Below are 6,837 nucleotides of genomic sequence, written 5' to 3' on the forward strand. Positions count from 1 at the left end.
TCACAATAACATGGTAGCTTAAGTGTGCACACCCTTAAACTACTTTGTAAAATACTTTGTAAAAAAAAATAATAATAAATAAAAATAAGCACCTTTTGATTTTATTACAGCAATCAGTAGCATGGCACACCTTGATGTTTGTTTTTGCAAACTTCAGCCGGGCTTGGATGTTTTTCTTTGTAAGAAAAGGCTTCCGTCTTGCCACCCTAACCCATAGCCCATTCATATGAAGAATACAGGAGATTGTTGTCACATGTAGCACATAGCCAATACTTACAAGAAATTCCTGCAGTTCCTTTAATGTTGCAGTAGGCCTCTTGTAAGCCTCCCTGAACAGTTTTCTTCTCGTCTTTTCATCAATTTTGGAGGGATGTCCAGTTCTTGGTAATGTCTCTGTTGTGCCATATTGTCTCGACTTGATGATTGTCTTCACTGTGTTCCATGGTATAGCTAATGCTTTGGAAATTATTTAGTACCCTTCTCCTGACTGATATCTTTCAACAATGAGATCCCTCTGATGCTTTGGAAGCTTTCTGCAACCATGACTTTTGCTCTGAGATGCAACTAAGCAAATGTCAGGTAAATCCTACTAGAACAGCTGAACTTTATTTGTGATTAATCAGAGTCACTGTAAATGGTGGCAGGTGTGTAATAACTTCTATTTAACATATACGTGAACGTGATTGGTTAATTCTGAACACAGCCACAGCCCCAGCCCCAGTTATAAGAGGGTGTGCACACTTATGTAACCAGGTTATTGAGAGTTTTTGTTATTTTTCCCCCTCAAAGATTACAGCTTATTTTGCAATTGAATTGTTCACGTTATAGGTCTTATTAAAGGTGGGAAAAGTTCTGACATGATTTATCTTTGTCTCATTCTTTAAAATCACAGGAACCTGGCATTTTAACTGGGGTGTGTAGACTTTTTATATCTACTGTACTACACAAAGAATGAACAGCTTTTTTTAACACTCAGCTTTTACTAAGACATCTAGTAGAGAGATAGATAGATAGATAGATAGATAGATAGATAGATAGATAGATAGATAGATAGCTAGAGGAAGATTTAAGGAAACATCCAAAAAACATTTTACTTTTAATGAACACAACACAATGTATATATAGTACAGATAATCCCAATAATTAAAGGCAGACAACCCATTCTACATTCATATGAACACAAAGGTTAAGTATAGCTTGATATATAACATTTGCCATTGTGTGATATAGTGCAGCTTACCTGGCCATGTTTTGCTATGGTTCATCACAACATTTTTATGAATGTCAATATATGAGTATAAGTGTTTAAAAAGCAGATGTGATATTGCAAATTCTTCATGCAATAATCAGGTTAACCTGTGGTGAGTCTGCACATCTGGCCTTCATTCTTACCACAGACTGTAATCAGGTAAAGAATGCTCTGGCAAACATCTTCAAACCACCACAAGGATATAGCTTCAAGACCGGGAAGAAATCTGTTAGAAAGTATTTCTTCTACACATGCATATACAGGTAATGCCCATTATGTTCCACGTGGAGATGCCAGTCTTGAAGAAGAGTTGTCTTGAAAGCTAATGCTTCTGATCTAGCCAGGTAAAAACCCCTTGGTTCTCCTTATAAAGCACTAGCTTCTGCACCTCAGATCACCAGTTTGAATCCCAGTGTAACCGCGATAGCAAAGAACCTTGTCATCCTAGGCATTTTCGTATATTATTCATCTAATACCTTAGCATATAACATCAAATCCTTTGACTGTTTCCGTGCAAAATGCTCCCCACAACCTAACATATCAGCAACCTCCACTGCACTCCAAAAGCTGCCATTTTGTTAAAATAATATAATGTGGACATTTTACAATATTTTTTAAAAGAAAATCTCCATTCAATGTGACAACTAAATAAAGTGTTGACATTCCATGCACAAACCATACAAATCTCTTGTAGTTAGCACACGCTTCCAGATACAGTCGTTAACTGCTGGAGGCTATGTGTTAAGATTACAATGCTTCATGGTTGGTGGATATGTCCAATCATTTGCCCACTATGGTCCAGAATCTTTAAACTGATCTTGGAAGTAGTCCAGGTTGCCCATTCTGGAGAATATTACAGGCCCCCCAAAAACGTATAATACATTTCTTTATTACCACCAAATTGGGAATTGCCAGAAAGCTGAAAAAAGTGGGCAATGAAACTACAAATATGGAATGCAATCTATGTCTTGTTATGTTCTTTTCTCTTTCTATTCTTGCAAATAAATAAAAACAAATAAAATAAATTAAAAAAATATATATTTACTTATCTCCTGTAAATTTAATGATAGCAATTATGTTAGACCAGAATAACAGCAGTCATTTTGGGCTACACCTCTAATATATCAGTGTACTTATATTCCACTCATCAGGTGATATCATAAGATGAACACATTAGATATGGCACAAGATCAATTTACAAATTAGTTTGAATAAGATTGTTTGTATGGAATCCCTTTGTACATGAGAGAATCGTGATCAGATTGACCTGACGTTGTAGTTGGCTTATGGAACATTTGTAGACATTACTGTCAAACCCAGGCTATATAGGCCATGTTTTACATTGTTAAATGGATTTTGTAATTATTATAGGCTATAATATATTATATTTTTCAATTATTTGATTTTTTTTACTTTTATGCTTAAAGGAGAAGTGCCATCAATATATTATATTTTTATGCTACACTATAAGAATAGTACTTGGGGAAAATTAGATTTACTTTACACCATTCTATAAAGGATGGAGATGATTTCCACTAGGTGTTTAGACAAGTCACGCAATTTACTGTCTTTATCAGTGTCGGTGCGGTATAAAGAACATGGCCTGTTTTCAAAAACAAAAGATATTAAGTCACCTCATTTGTAGCCTTCATTCAGGAATGCATATGCTTAGGTTTCCAACTTGATAGCATGTTTCAACAACCCAGAAGTTAGTAGGAAGTTGTAATAATCTAGATAGGATATCCCAAGGGAATACATTTGTATTTTAGCATGTATGTCAGTGTGCGTGAGAGCATGAACGTGTATGTGTAAATGTGCATGATAGGGTGTATGTGTTAACATTGCTGTATAGGGTGTAAGTCTGTGTTATTGGGTATGTGTGTACATATGTGTTGACTTGAGTGTCTAAGTATGTACAAATGTATGTGTGTAATAATGTGTGCCAGTGCTTATATGAGTAACCGGTGGGGCAAGGGGCTGATGAGGGTTGCCAATCAGAGGTGTTCCGAGAGTCAGAACTTGGCAAGGGAATTCAGAGACTGTCTACTTTCACCAAAGCAGAATTTCTTGTTGCTGTGGACTGATGGCAATACGATCGTGACAGGCAGAAAATATTAGTTGTCTTAGTGATGGATGAAGATCTCTTCACCTCTCTCATCTAACATTTATAATCGTCATTCATATCCCTTTGTAAAGTGTTTAAATGTCTTGCTAGCAATACAGATACTTTTGCTTTAAAATAGGTTTCAGAGGGCTAAAGGCTATGTTAGCATACTGCAGAATAATATGTTGGCATTTAATTACAACAACTGTGAAATAATTATTAATGGTTCTGGACTTTTAACAAATTTTATAGAGTAAAGTCATGGTTTTTCACCCAGATTATGTATGTTACCATTTAATGTGTCATCACTTTCTAAGCATTTCATCACTACATAAATTAATTATATAGATAAAGACACACATAAACAAGCTATAACATGTTTTATTGGGGATTGTACTGGAAATAACATTATTTTAATGGACATTTTATCACCAGTAGGTATGTTGCAAAAAAGCTGGCTATAAAACTGTATATTGTTACATATGAGAATAACAATACAGTGTTGGTGACAAATGTGAATGTATATATGATCTACCTCAAAATCAATACCTGGAACATGGAAACAATTTAGTTATGAGTCATATTTTATTGTATAGTTTTATTATTCTCCTGTAAATCTGTGAAGCAGTTGCTAGGTTATCATTTCTCTCACAAAACTGTAAAAACAGCATTTTCTTAAAAAAATTGCCTATTGCAAATAAATCATAGCAACATTTTATGAATCTCCCAGAATGATTTAAAAATCCAAATCATGTAATGTTGGCAAGTTTATTGCTTTTTCCTAAAATGGACAAAAAAAGAGGTGTTTAATACTGAATGATCTGTGAAATTCTAATCGAGATCTGGATGCAATAATGCTTCAATCCCTTAATCTTTGATTGAAGCATTAAGGGCATTGGATAATTGGAATAATGGACCTTTAAAAAGATATACTATTGGTTTCCTACTTGTTAGTCCACCATAAATCTTTCTGCTTAGCTGCATAAGGCTTTGCTCTGGAGTTGAAGTATTTTCTGATCTGTAATCAAACTCTTCCATGTCCCATAAGGACCGGTCTTTGAGAAACTAGTATTATGACAACATCTAAGAATGCTGTCTTTTTAAGATAAGACTTTATTGTAGTTTATAGGCAGAGCAGTGACCTCTAAAATATGTTGAGGATATATATGCCCCCAAAAATGTTTTTCTATGTCGGCCCAATAAGTATCGACTTTGACTGAAGACTCTACTTTTGATTGGGCTAAAACAGCTATGTCAATTTTTTTATCTTATAATGTTGGACACAGTGCTATGCCTGGGGCTCACTAATGGGCTAAGTTAGTACAGGACCTGATTCACTGGGTATCCGCTAAAGCTTTCTTAAAATGTATCATTAGGGGTGAGTTTCACAAACTCATCAGCTAAGCTATCTGCTTGACACATCCACATCACTATCTGTGAGTTCCTTCCCAATGCACAACACTATCTGATAGCCTTACGCGCACATTATCAAGCCAATCCCCCCTGCACACAAAATTATGCAAGCCCCACACACAAACTAGTTGGTAGCCCCACTCCAGCCTGCACACAAAACAATGTGGCAGAACCCGCACCCCCCCACTAGCTAGAATGGTTGTGGTGGTATTATATGGAAGGTAGATAGGGTAGATACTGCAAGAACCATGAATTATGGATAGTTTGCATTCTCTGGAGCCTGAATTGTGTCCTCTGGAAGGATTCAAGGTCTGCAGACAGCTCTCCAAAGTCATGCTCAGCACATGACTTGAACCTAGGATCTTAAACCTACAAGCAGGTTCTCTGTTCTACCTGCCACTCTGTTATACTGCTGACCCAGTTTATTGCGGTTCACTACCTGTTCTGTTTTCTGCTCTCAGGGTACATCCATCTCCAGCTACTAAGTACTGATAACCTGCACCTGTTACCTGTTTAGTGTGCTATTTAAAGCTGCCTCTAGGATGAAGTCCTTGCTCAGTGATATGTTGCCTGTTTAGCTTGTGCTGTGGACAGTTATACTGGACCCGACTTCTTGCATGTTTAACTGACTACAAATCTATGCCGCTTGTGCCTTAATCTGGACTGTCTGACTATGCTTCTGTACAGAGCCGTTTGACCTGACTCTGTGCCTACTCACACTGCTTGTGTGATGTATGGCCTGCAAAATTGTGTTTTGCTAGGGTCTGCATTCCCTACGACTGGACTCCACTATTAGAGTGTGACCTTGTGTGGGACTCTGACAGGATCTGGGTTTGGTGGATGCCAGGAGATTGCTACCTACTGGAATGCATAGTGCCTATTGTAGAGTTTGCTGGAGGAGAGATAATGGTATGGGGCTTTCCAGGGTTTGGGCTAGGTCCTTTAGTTCCAGAGAAGGGTAATGTTAATGCCATAGCATACAATGATGTTTTAGACAATTTTATGCTTTCAACTTTGTGGTATTAGTTTGGGCAAGGCTCTTTCCTATTCCAGCATGACAGTGCCCTGTGCACAAAGCAAGGATTATAAAGACATGGTTTGATGAGTTTGGTGGGTAGGAATTTGAGTGGCCTCAAAAGAGCCCTGACCTCCCGAGGCTGGCCTTCTAACCCTACATCAGCTCCTCACCTCACAAATTCTCTTTTGGCTGAATAGACATAATTCCCAGAGACACACTCCAAAATCTTGTGGAAAGTCTTCCCAGAAGACTTGAAGCTGCAAAAGGGGGGGTAACTCTATATCAATGCCTATGGTTTTGTAATGGGATGTTCAACAAGCTCATATAGGTGTGATGGCCATGTGGCCAAACCATAGCTATGCCACCAAAAACAACAAAATAACCTGTGTCTTCCCCAAGGTTACTCCCCAAGTAACTACTGCCCAAGATCTTGAGGTGTATCCAAATAAAAGAAAATCTTTAGGTAGCTCAGCCTAAACCAAACCAAACATTACACTGCCTGTTAGGTCATATGGTCATATACACTGTATGGACAAAGGTATTAGGACACACCTCTTAATTATTAAATTATTAAAGTTTCAATCAGACCTATTGTCACAGGTGTATAAACTCACGCACCTAGCCATGCACTCTGCATTGACAAACATTTGTGAAAAAATGAGTCGTACTGAAGAACTCACTATGATAGGATGCAACTTTTGCAATAAGTCAGTTCATGAAATTTCATTCCTGCTAAATATTCGGTGGTCAACTGTAAGTGGTATAAGTTATGGGCAACTATAAGTGGAAAGTGTAAACATTTAGAAACAGCAGCAACTCAGCCACGAAGCAGAATACCACGTCAAGTTACAGAGCTGGATCGCATGATGCATAAAAGTCACCAATGCTCTGTGATTCCATAGCTGAAGAGTTTCAAACTTGTGCATTAATATATGCACAAAAACATTGAAGCCTGACTGCATTGTGGCAATTGTAAAGTTTGGTGGAAGAGATAATGGCATGGGGCTGTTTTTTTAGGGGGAACAGTGCTATGCTTCCAACTTTGTGGGAACA

Source organism: Sceloporus occidentalis, unplaced genomic scaffold (assembly GCF_023333645.1).
Source record: "Sceloporus occidentalis isolate IW3139 unplaced genomic scaffold, rSceOcc1.0.p SCAF_227, whole genome shotgun sequence".
Classification (NCBI taxonomy): Eukaryota; Metazoa; Chordata; class Lepidosauria; order Squamata; family Phrynosomatidae; genus Sceloporus; species Sceloporus occidentalis.